The sequence below is a fragment of the Rhinopithecus roxellana genome, chromosome 19, assembly GCF_007565055.1.
Source record: "Rhinopithecus roxellana isolate Shanxi Qingling chromosome 19, ASM756505v1, whole genome shotgun sequence".
In the NCBI taxonomy this organism is placed as follows: Eukaryota; Metazoa; Chordata; class Mammalia; order Primates; family Cercopithecidae; genus Rhinopithecus; species Rhinopithecus roxellana.
In genome coordinates, this window is record NC_044567.1 from 40,610,962 (window position 1) to 40,623,985 (window position 13,024).

Consider the following 13,024-nt stretch of genomic DNA (forward strand, 5'->3'; position numbering starts at 1 on the left):
CAGGCTGCTGGCCAGGGCAGGGATGACTGAGAAGCACCTTTCATGAGCTGTATGGGTGGGGGAGGGAGGGCGGGCATCATGAAGGATTCCCACCATTTAAAAGAAACCAGGGCCTGGAGGTGAACACACGGCACAAGGACAGCAGAGAGTCGTCTTAGCCCCTCTTCCTTCTCCCCAGCCTGCTCTCGCTTCGGAACAAGCATGTCCACTGCATGCAGGAGGAACGGCCAGGCTGCCTGCCCTCCGACCTCTGAGCAGGGGAGTGAGGAAAAGCAAAGGTGCCCGTCCACCCAACAACCTGCGACAGAGCTTGGCGCGCGGAGGTATGTGAGGGTGGGGCACACCTCCCAAAGAGAAGACATTTCCTTATGAAACACAAGCAAACAGCCCGGGAACTCATTTTACCAGGTGGCTCATCTCAGCCCTCAAGCACCAGTGCAAACAGGGGTGGCTGCTTGGGACATGGCCCGGGGAAACAGCACAGAGAAGGGGCACGGGGTGCATCGTAGGGGCACCGGGGGCATCGTAGGGTGGACATGGCCAGTGCAAACAGGGATGGCTGCCCGGGACATGGCCTGGGGAAACAGCCCGGAGAAGGGGCACGGGGGTCATCGTAGGGTGGACATGGAACCCCAACACACTTGTGTCTTGGGTCCCTCATCTGCAGATGAGAAACACATATGCTGAAAACCTTTTTAATGAAATTATTGACAAGATCGTCAATAACAATGTTCCGCAAAAACACTGCCTCTTTCAAGCTACGGGACTGCCACCGAGAGCCGCTTGCCCTCCTTACCAAAGCCGTGCAGAGGAGGGAGGGCGCCCAGGCCACACGCCGAAGCTCTGTGGTCTAGACCAATAAACACACAAGTGGCCCAAGTGTGCAAGGAAGGCGGGCTCGGGAGGTGCTGATCTTGAGCATCCTGTCATGGGTTCTCTCTTCTCTCTCAACGTATCTGGAGTTAGTCAAACTACAAGGGCAGAGGACCGTCCCCAAACCTCAAGAAGAGAGGTGCCCAGGGCAGGGTGGGACCAACTGCAGAGCTCAGGTCCTCGCTGCATGGGGTTCAGACATGTTACCCTCCCAGCACGACTCTAACAACATGCCTGGAGCACTGTCAGTCTGGGAAGTGCCCGGAGTCTGCGTGTTCAGAGTCACACAGACATGAGCGATTGACTGACTGATACTGCGTCAAAGTCCACACTCCACATTACACGGCTGGTCTCTCTGATGTGCGGAGCCCCCATCCCAAGGCAGCTGGATGTGTCTGTCCCTGACCTAAACAAAGACACTTCTATCCTGCATGAGTGTGCGCTGGCACTACCTTCTTTATCACGTGTAAACGTCGGGAAAATCTACGTAGTTCATTACATCAACTTCCAGGAACCAACCAAGCCTGAACCGGAAGCAGGATGGGGGCGGGGGGTGCAGGGAGATGTGTGGCGCGGTGTCATCTGCCATTGCGGAGCCCGAAATGCACTCCGAAACCGACAAGGGAGAAATGATTAAACAAACCATGCAACAACCACAATGCAGCAGCTACAAGCAATTAAATTGTTATGAACATTTCAATGATATGGGACGATGCTTTCTAACATTCAGAAGCAAGACAAATACTCTATCGTCACGATGACATCAAACATGTGCAAGAGAGACAATTGGAGGAAAAAACCTCAAAATGTGATCATGGGGATACTCTTTCTTGCCTTTATATCATCAACCTTGACTGCAATGAATGTGCCCACCTGAGTAACAGGGAATCGCCGAAACCCTGGCTCCTGCATCTCCTCATCCTGGGCCCTGGTGATGCTGGGGAGGGAGCCTATGGGTGCAGCACAGCTCGGGCAGCTGCGGGGGCCAGGACTGCATCTCGGAAGAAGTGCAGGGACCATCACAAGCACAGACAGACCATTTGCCCACAGGCTGTTTGCAAACCAGGACTAAACGCATCCCTAACGTGAGCCCAAGTATCCTGAATGGAGTGAAGCTCATAGAGCCCCTGCTGTTCTTGAGTCTGTGACCCCTGGTTAACAGAAAGCTGCATTCTGAGCAGCAAAGAGCTTCCCATGAGGTCACACACCCCAGCACTGGCACTGGATGGCCAAGCCATCAAGATAAACAGAGGCCAGATAGCACCAGTGTGTACTTAGGTCTGTTTTTACAAATTGGTATCTTGTGACAATTACCAGTAGATAAATGCAAAGCTAGACTCCCCCAAAACGGTCCTGAAAATCCCACTGGTCTCTTCCCTAAGCTCATCATGAAACTAGACAGAGCCATCTGCCTGGCCAACTTCAGACAGACCCAGAAATCATTCAAGTAGATGAACCAACCATCCGGTGAGTGAAATCTGATGTGACTTCCTGATCCAGCAGACCTGGTCCTACCGGGGGTGACAATGTGGAACACAGTCTGGCATCCCTCCCTTTTCACGTCACATAAAATTAAATCTTTACAGAAACAATTTGTTCCTGGTTTCCTTTCTGTACCTGATCCTAACTAACGCTGAGCCTCGCCCAACTTGGGAGGTCACTGGGATCATGAGGGGACCACAGAAGAAGCCTAGTGGCGTGGGGTGTCCGCGTCAGACCACGTTTTATTCTAGAAGTTTCTTTAAACCCTCAAAGGGTTAATGATCAAGGTGGCTCTTTTAAAATTTAAATCCAGAGTGTTAATCAAGGACTTCTACGTGAAAACTGTAGCTACAGTTGAAAACTCAAGCGCTGGTCCCAGCTGTGCTGTGGCTGGATGACCCGTGGTGCCTGTTTCAGAGCCAGCACAGCTGACATTGATGCAAAGCGGCGACTAAAACAAATCACACCCCAACAACAGATGTGGCACGACGCCAGGGGCGGCCCCTGGCAGGGCCCGTGCCTCCTCAAACTCTCCTTCGCTGCCGTCGCCAGGAGGGCTTATCTCCACCTTCCCCCACACTTCCCGGGCTCACCTGCGGCATTCAGTTTCTTGCCAGGATTTATCTTCCACACCCCAATATCCAGGCCATTACGGGGACTCCGGCCCTGCTAGACGCTGGCAGAACTTCAGCATCCATACCCCGTTTGTGCAACCACCGTAGAGTGCCAGGCCAGCTCCAAAATGCCAAGCAGGTGCCCTTCCTCTAAGGCCCCTTCTTCTTCCCTGACACCTCTGGCTGTCCCCACCACCACCCTCTGCTGGGAACTTGTCACTTAACAAGAACGACTGCGTCCCCGGCCCTCGCCTTTGATTCTCCACCAGCTGCCTGAGGGGTCACAACCTATCACAGTCACTCTCCCAGGGGTGCTCCCCCCACCCGCCTCTCCCGGACCTGCCTGGCTCCCTGTCATCTGCCCGTCACCCCGCCTGCTCCCCACTTCCAGAGATGCTCCCTCCCCCTCCCCCTCACCTGCCTGGCTCCCTGTCATCTGCCTGTCACCCCACCTGCTTCCCACTTCCAGTACAAGGTGCCACCCACTCCTCGGGGCCCTGTCCCTCCCTGGGTCACCCACAGGTGCCCATCTGGCAGGTGCTCACCTCCCAGTCTCTCCAGGTTCGTGCTCTCACCTGGATTCTCGGGGGCGCCTTCAGCTCTGTCTGCACTCAGGAGCCACAACACATGATCCCTTCCCCCTGGGGTGGCCGCCTCACTGTTTTCTCCAGCCCCATCCATGCGGAGGACAAGGACTAGGGGCAGTGAGGTCATCAGGACGTCTCCCTTGCAGACCCCCCAGCCTTCCTCTTCCTTCACCTGCAGGCCTAAACTTGGGAGCCAGACAGACAGGGGCTTGAATTTGGCCAGAGACTGGCTCTGTGACCGTGGACTGGCTGCCTAGCCTCTCAGAGGCCTGGATTTTCCTCAGCATGGACATTTACACTACCTCCACCACCGCTGCCAGTTGGGCACTCATGCCACGCCTCTCGCTGTGCGGCTCGGCAGACCCAGGCCCCCAAGTCACCCACCTGCCAAGCCCACCAAGACTTCCTTCCCAGTGCCCTCGCCAGGCAAGTCTTATGTTCACATGCTTTTCAGATGGAGAAACTGAGGCTCAATGAGGGTGTGTCTTCCACTGGAGACAAGTGGCGGAAACCAGACCCAGGCCCTGCAGCCGCCTCGCAGAGACTCGAGGACCAGGGATGGGCCGGGGAGACCGCTGGCTGCTGGGGTTCAACACACAGTGGCTGCTGGGGCCTTATGCCTGTCTACCCTGGGGAAAACCCATGTGGCCCTGAAGCTTGCACTGGATAAGCTCTCCGTGGGCCCCTGCAGGCTCCTCTTACCTGCCGTGCGAAAGCTGGTTTCTGTCCTCGCCGCCCTTCCCAGCCACCTCCTGCCAAGCCCCTCACTCCAGTGGCCGCCTAGCCTTGCCATTCCTCATTTGCTGAATCTGTGGATCCTGACTGTCTCTCCCCTAGCACCCTGCTCCTCCCTTAGTGACCTCTGGGAGCACCGCATCGCCAGCTCTTTTCACACCCCGGCATCTACTCCAGCGGCGGCCCTGCTCCTTCCAGGTCTCACAGCAAGGCACTTTCCTTCACCCTCGGCTTGCCTGGCATCGCAGCTCAAGTGTAACATGTAAAATCAAGCACAATGTCATCATCTCCACTGCTGGTCCCCACTCCAACAGCCCCTGTGGATTCGCTTTTCACTGAGGCTTGAAACCCTGGAGGCCCCAAGCCCTCAGCCGCTCTCTGTCCCTGCAGTGGGGCTAGCCAGGCTTCCCACCTCCAGGTGCCGCTTCCCACCTCCTCTGCAGCACCCCAGCCAGGCCCACGAGGCGTCCAGAAAGCATTCTCGGGCCACACCCTTCTGCTCCGGCTCACACTACGCAGGCTGACGGCTCTTACCACACAGCTGGGTCCCCACACCTACAAGGTTTGCCACTGATCATTGCAGTGGTTTTCCATTACTTTTTAGCTACTCAAACAAAATCTCATGCAGGACAAAGGAAAGCAAAACTCCTCTGGCTGGAGGAGTGAGGGCCAAGAGCCCAGAAGCTCTCTGACTGCCTGCAGAGAAGCTGCGTCCACGCCCCGCGGGTCTCGATAATCACTCCGTGGAAGCCGCCTCGCCAGCCAGGAGGGTGCTCTGCACGGGATAGACTGTCCAGCCCTGAGTCCAGGGCACGGGGAAGCCACCCCACCAGCTGGGAGGGCGCTCTGCACGGGACAGACTGTCTAGCACAGGATGACAGCTGAGATCCTCCTCTAAATTTCTTCGGTGCTCAACTAATCCCTTACTTTCTTTTTCTTTTATTACCCACCAACATTCCACTGTTAATTTTCTGTGTAGCTAAACTCCCGTGGACAATGACTTGCTTTCCTTGGCATAAATCAATCCCACAGTTCCCGGCAGCTCGTTAAGCACATCGTGTGATCTCCACAGTCCACAGGCCTGGGCCACGTCACTTCCCCACTTAGAAAACAGCTGCTCACACTGATGCTGATGGCTGGCTGCTGCCTGTCGACAAGGGCTGGGTCCTTGGTGGGAAAAACTGTGGTGCAGACACAGCCCTAGCTGGTATGCACAGGGGCTGGTCCAGTGTTCAGATGAGGCCTTGCTCTGTTCTGGGTGGCCCTGTAGCACAGCGGAGCTACAGAGTCTGGCCACCTCCGAGTTGGACTGGCAGCTCTCTCTCCAGGGGCCCTGCAGAGGCTGGACCACCTGTGAGTTGGAGCGACAGCTCTCTCTCCATGGGGCCGGCAGAGCCTGGGCACGGTATACATCAGGTCCATCTTCTGTCCTGGCCTCTGACAGGTGTTACTTCCAACAAACCTTGTGCACCCCTAGCTGCCTAGTGTCTGCTCCCCAGCACAGCCACGTGGCCGATGTGGTGGAGGCTAACTCAAGCGTGTTTACCTTCCTTATGCTATTTTCTGTTTCTCCCCATCTTTCTATTTTACCGAATACATCGCTTTCCAGCCATGTCAGACTTGTCGGTCTCAAACATCCTGTGTGCTCTGCTCAGACCACCCTCCTGTCTTCTTGGCTTAGGGGACACCTATGAATCCTTTAGCATTTGGCTCAAGTCCTGCCTCCTCTCAGGACACTCCGCTGGGGCCTCTCCCACCCCAGCCCAGGGGGCCCCCGCTGGCGGCTGCGGCTTTGATGCCTGCCCAGAGAACTGTGAGTGTCTCTGCCGTAAGAGACACTGCAGTCCAGGCTGTGTCTAAGCTGAGGTTTGGAGCTGTCTGAAAGTGAGGACTAAATGCTTTCTTCATCTCGCTGTTACGATGCTTAGCATGAAGCGTCGGATACAGAACAGGTGCCGTATACATACTCGATGAGCCATCGGGTGAGTCCCTACTGAATGACTGTCAGGCTGTACACGAACAAAACGTCAAATGCAAAACTACGGCTTCCAAGAAATAGGACAGACTCACTCAAAATACTCACACGATGATAAAAAAGAAAACAAGATAATACAAATCATCCCCAATTCCATCATCTAAGAAGCTCATGAAACACTCTGGTGGCCATCCCCCTATTATCTCTTTGTGCACAAAATCAAAAACATACCCAAGAATACACTCAGACAAAAGTCTGGAAGGGTATACACAAAGTGTTAATAATGATTATCCTGGCATGCTAGAGAAAATGCATGATTTTAATTCTTTTTGCTTATGTGTACTTAAAAATCTATGCTGAAAACATACAATTTACATATTAAAGAAAAAGAAAACCTTTCCCCCCTTTTTTTAAGTAAGAAGGAGGCTATAGCAAGTTTCCTGAAAAGGGAAGATATTTCAAAACTGTCTTACAAAAAAAAAATTTTTTTGAGATGAGGTCTCACTCTGTCACCCAGGTTGGAGTGCAGAGGCTCGATCTCAGCTCACTGCAACTTCTATCTCCCAGCCTCAAGTGATCCTCCCACCTCAGCCTCCCAAGTAGCTGGGACAACAGGCACGCACCACCACACCTAGCTAATTTTTTGTATTTTTGGTAGAGATGGGGTTTTACCATGTTGCCCAGACTGGTCTCAAACTCCTGAGCTCAGGTGATCTACCCACCTCGGCCTCCCAAACTGCTGGGATTACAGGCATGAGCCACTGTACCCGGTCAAAACTGTATTATTTCAAAAATTTATATCATCTCAGATTAAATTCAATTAAAGAAGGAGGTCGGGCGCGGTGGCTCAAGCCTGTAATCCCAGCACTTTGGGACGCCGAGATGGGTGGATCACGAGGTCAGGAGATCGAGACCATCCTGGCTAACACGGTGAAACCCCGTCTCTACTAAAAAATACAAAAAAAAACTAGCCGGGTGTGGTGGCGGGTGTCTGTGGTCCCAGCTGTTCAGGAGGCTGAGGCAGGAGAATGGTGTAAACCCGGGAGGCGGAGCTTGCAGTGAGCCAAGATCCGGCCACTGCACTCTAGCCTGGGCAACAGAGCGAGACTCCGTCTCAAAAAAAAAAAAAAAAAAAAAAAAAAAAAAGAAGGACACACATTTAAATTTAAATGACTACTATGAAAATGACAGTGTAGAGAAGTTTGGGCTGATTCACTTACTTACTGCAAATAATTCATTACTTACAAAGGTTCCATGACAAGGTCAGGGAGGTGAACTGAGCAATTTCTTTATGAAAATAATTCTTTCGACAATCCAGGTCAGTGCATAATGGTTAGACTGCTAGTAAGAAGAAAGCTATACATATGTATCTCAGACTAGGGGTTCTCCACGGCGAGGGCTGGAATAACGGGGGGCCGCGGACCACAGAGTTACTGAAAGCAATCGGAGCACATGCACAAGCGTGACGACGGGTTCATCCAGCTTCTCAATAAACGCTGCATTGAAACCATATGTATAAAGTACGCACGTTATACATATGGTAGAGGGAGGTTGAGGCTTGTTGGAGAGGGCGTGGCTGTGTCCCGTGGGTAGAGGGAGCTTGAGACCTTGTTGGAGAGGGCGTGGCTGTGTCCCGTGGGTAGAGGGAGGTTGAGGCTTGTTGGAGAGGGCGTGGCTGTGTCCCGTGGGTAGAGGGAGTTTGAGACCTTGTTGGAGAGGGCATGGCTGTGTCCCGTGGGTACAGGGAGGTTGAGGCTTGTTGGAGAGGGCGTGGCTGTGTCACATGGGTAGAGGGAGGTTGAGGCTTGTTGGAGAGGGCGTGGCTGTGTCCCGTGGGTAGAGGGAGTTAGAGACCTTGTTGGAGAGGGCGTGGCTGTGTCCCACAGGTAGAGAAGAACACACGTGAGATGATCTTCAATGAAATGCAAGAAAAATCTCGCAATATATCAAAGGGTGATAATATACCATGAGCAAGTGGGGTTTACCACAGGGATGCAAGACTGTTTAACATCTGAACATCACTCATGTGATGAACCATCTTTACAGGGTAAACAGCTGTACCATCCCCTCCACAGACACAGAGGAAGCCATTGACGAATTCCAACACCAACTCATGCAAAAAACTCTCGGAAAACTAGTTCTAGAAGTGCACTTCCTCAACCTGATAACGGATACCTATGAAACATTCACAGCACATATTATACTTGGTAGATTAAGACAAAATGTTTCCCTATCATTGATCCTTGACTGAGATTAGGGATTGAACAGCCAGCTGTATTGCTTCCATTTAACATTATACTGGAGACATCAGGCAGTTCAACAAAGCAAGAGAAAGAAATTAAAGACATAAACATTGGAAATAAAGAAGTCAAACTGTATGTATTTTCAGATGATATAATTACATACATAGAGGATCTTAAGAAACCTGTAAAACAGCTCCCAGAGCCAGTAAGGGAATGTAGCAAGGTTAGAGGAAATGAGGTCACTATGCAAAAATCAATCACATTTCTATATGCTGTACTAAGTAATTTTTAAACTGACATTAATTTAAGAAAATATTTGCAAGACATGTACAGATAAAGCTATAAGGCACCAAGACAATTAAACCAGTATGTGATGATTGTGGAATATGAAGCCACTATGTTCACGGGTCAGAAGACTTCATATTACTAGGATGGCAATCCTCCTCAAACTGATCTAGATTTAATGTAATTCCAATCAAAATCTCAGCAGGCTTCTCATTAGAACTGATAAACTGATTTTTAAATTCATATGAAATGCAAGGATCTATAGTAGCCAAAACCATTTTGACAAAACAAAACAAAAACAAAAACAGACTTAAAATAAAGCTACAGTCAGTGATCAAGGTAATGTGGTATTCCTATCCTTATGCCAATAAAGATGGACACACAGATCAATATAACAGAACTATACATTTATAGTCAAATGATTTTTGTCAAAGGCACCAAGGAAATTCAATGACAAAAAGACAGCCTCTTCCACAAATAGTGATGGAACAATTTGGTATCTATATGGAAAACAACTATGCTTGACCCTTGTTGCATACTATATTAAAAACACAACTTGAAACGGGATCACAGACTTAAAAGTTCATCATAGTTCATTACGTTCATCATAAACATGAATGTTAAAACTAAAAGTTTTAGGAAGTAGAAAATCTTCACAACCCTAGGGTAGGACACAGATCATAAAATAAATGATGAAATCAGACTTCATCAAAATGAAAAACTTCTGTTCTTCAAAAGACTGTTTTATTTATTTATTTGAGATGGAGTCTTGCTCTGTGGCCCACGTTGGAGTGCAGTGGCATGATCTTAGCTCACTGCTAGATGGAACTTTCTGTATTTTTAGTAGAGACGGGGTTTCACCGTGATAGCCAGGATGGTCTCCATCTCCTGACCTCGTGATCTGCCCACCTTGACCCTCCCAAAGTGCTGGGATTACAGACCTGAGCCACAGCGCCCAGCCTGGACTGTTTCAAAAATAAAAAACACAAGCCACAGACTGAACAAAAATGTTCACAATATATAGATAGGCCAAAGACTTGTGTCCAAAACACATGAAGGGCTCTTGAAGACAAACATCACAATTTGAAAATTGGCAAGAAACTTGAACACTCACTTTATTAAAGAATATAAATTAATGGCCAACAGCAGCACAGGAAAAGCTGCTCTGGCATCATTAAGCAAGTACAAATTAAAATAATAATGATATTGTGTTATACTTCGGTAAGAGGGCTGGGCATGGTGGCTCATGCCTGTAATCCCAGCACTTGGGTGACCGAGGCAGGCGGATTACTTGAGGTCAAGAGATCAAGATCAGCCTGGGCAATGTGGTGAAACCCCATCTCTACTAAAAATACAAAACATTAGCTGGGCGTGGCAGCACGCGCCTGTAATTCCAGTTACTCAAGAGGCTAAGGCAGGAGATTTGCTGGAACCTGGGAGGCGGAGGTTGCAGTGAGCCGAGATTGTGCCATTGCACTCCAGCCTGGACAACAAAGTGAGACTCTATCTCAAAAAATAAAATAAAAAAAAAGAAAAGACAGAATGCCAAGTGTCGACATGGATGCACCACGACTGGCACACTGTTACTACTGGCAGGAACTCAGGCCAGTAAACCACTTTGGAGAACAGCTGGGCAATTTCTTATAAAGTTAAATGTACACCTATCATATGAGCAAGCCATTCACTCTTAGGTATTTATCCAGGAGAAATGAATATATATGCCCACACAAAGACTTGCACATGAATATTTATAGCAGCTTTGTTCGTAACAGTCAGGACGGAAACAATTTGAACGTGCATCAACAGGTGAAACAAACTGTGACACACAGGATGATGGGCTGTTACTTACGACAAACAGGAATACGCCACTGATACTCCCAAGGAGGAGAAATCTCAAAGGCAGGATTCTGAGCCAAGGAAGGCAGACAGAAAAGAGCACATACTTCACCATTGTTTACAGAAAGTTCTGGAAACATCAAATCTCATGGAGAGGGATTAACTGGGACAGGTACAAGGGGACACACGGGATATACCCTGACTGTGGCGTGGCTCCACGGGCACCGTGGTCTGTCAGACTCATCAATGGTACAGTTTAAGTGGGTGTGTTTTATTGAATGCACCTCAATAATGTTGATTTGAAAATGTGAAAACAAAGGAGAAATGATCGCATTTTCAAACAAATAAAAACGAGAACTTTTTACCAGCAGATCTGTACTAAACTAAAGGGGACTCTGGTTTTGCTTCTTTTAGCAGACGGGGTCTTGTTCTGTCACCCAAGCTGGAGTGCAGTGGTGTGTCACGAGCCACTGCAGCCACAACCACTGGGACTCAAGTGATCCTCCCACCTCGGCCTCCCAAGCAGCTGGGACTACAGGGGCACATCACCAGGCCCAGTTGATTTTAATTTTTTCTGTAGAGCTGGGGTCTTGCTATGTGCTCAGGCTGGTCTTGAACTCTTGGTCTCAAGCAATTCTCGTGCCTCGGCCTCCCAAAGTGTTGAGATTACAGGTGCACACCATCATGCCTGACTTTTTTTTTGGTGGAGATAGGGTCTTACCATATTGCCCAGGCTGGTCTTGAACTCCTGGCCTCAAGTGATCCTCCTGCCTGCCTCAGCTTTCCAAAGCATTAGAATTACAGGCATGAGCCACTGTGCCAGGCTTCGATTAGATTTTAGCAGCATGCACGTTGTAGTTTCTAAAGCAGTTAACCAAAACTATGGCCCAAGGACCTTATCCAGCCAGCAGCAAGTTTTTTTAAGCCCTCCAGGCTAAGAACAGGTTTTTAGATTTTTAAAGCGTTATAACGATAGGAAGAATATGAGGCAGAGACCTTACATGGCCTGCAAAGTCTAAGGCATATAGTATCTGGCAGTTAAAGGAAAAAATAGGATGCTCAAAGTATAGTAAAAGAATATAAAATTAACAAGGCAACAGAAGAGAAGGAAGGTGCAATAAAATTGCTAAATCAACCCAAAAGATGGTAAGGGAGGAGAAAAAAGAAAGGTTAAATAAAGGGGGCTTGGCCGGGCATGGTGGCTCACGCCTGTAACCCCAGCATTTTGGGAGGATGAGGTGGGAGGATTACCTGAGGTCAGGAGTTCAAGACCAGCCTGGCCAACATGGTGAAACCCTGTTTCTAATAAAAATACAAAAATTGCCCAGGTGTGGTGGTGCGTGCCTGTAATCCCAGTTACTTGGGAGACTGAGGCAGGAGAGTCACTTGAACCCAGGAGGCAGAGGTTGCAGTGAGCCGAGATCACACCATTGCACTCCAGCCTGGGCGACAAGAGTGAGACTCCATCTCAAAAAAGAAAAAAGGGGCGGGGGGAGGCTAGAATAAAAAGCAATAGGAAAAGAAAGGATGAAGTAAACAGGAGGCAGACTCAAACCCAAATATGTCAATTACTACACTAAATGTAAACAAACTAAATAATTAAAACCAAACATTTTCCATCTCTATTTAAAGACAAAACTACATAAAAGCTAACTATATTGCTGACAAAGAGATATACCTTATATATACATGGATAAAAAAGATGCATTCTGCCAACACTAACCAAGAGACAGTTGTTTAGCTATGATACTATAAAAACGTGGACTCTAAGGCAAAAGGCATTACCCGAGATAAAGGGTGACATATCTTGATGATAAAAGGTTTGCTTCATTCTCCCAGGAAGGGTAAGTGGGTGTGGCTAATCTGGCCTTCTTCAGTTCGGACAGTGAATGCATGTGGTCAAAAGGGAAATGAGCTTTCAGAGTAAAATACAAAAACTTGTCCAAATTATTTCTTCAACAAGAAGAGGCTGTTAAGATGTACGTATAAGCAAAGAAAATTTTAAAAAAAGAAAAAAAACAAAGAAAAAAGATATATGTATATGCAATATTCCTAATTAAAAATGGGACAGATTATAGGAAACCACAATATGGCACAAGGCTGATGAGGGTAGAGCAGAGATTTGGGGCAAGGTTGTTCTTAGAAAACGAGGAGGTATTCACAACACTGATGCGAACTCAAGTACAGGTCATTAAGGTGGTCAGCGTGTCTAGGTCCCCAATTAACATAAGAGTAGAGATCATTTAAATAACAAGCTTTCAAACTTTTTTGATTATGAGCCCTAGGACTATTTTTGGTGACCAAACACACATACACAACCACATATAAAGATACATGTTCACAGTTTCATACTCTCTCCATGCGTCCAAAACACAAAAACAAACAAACAAAAAG

General features: G+C 48.7%; 1 protein-coding gene across 1 annotated transcript in view; it reads right to left on the reverse strand.

Annotated features, from left to right (window-relative positions):
* The window catches only part of RPTOR (regulatory associated protein of MTOR complex 1), a 418,321-nt gene that overhangs the window by 145,332 nt on the left and 259,965 nt on the right, over window positions 1-13,024 (reverse strand). The window lies entirely within an intron of this gene.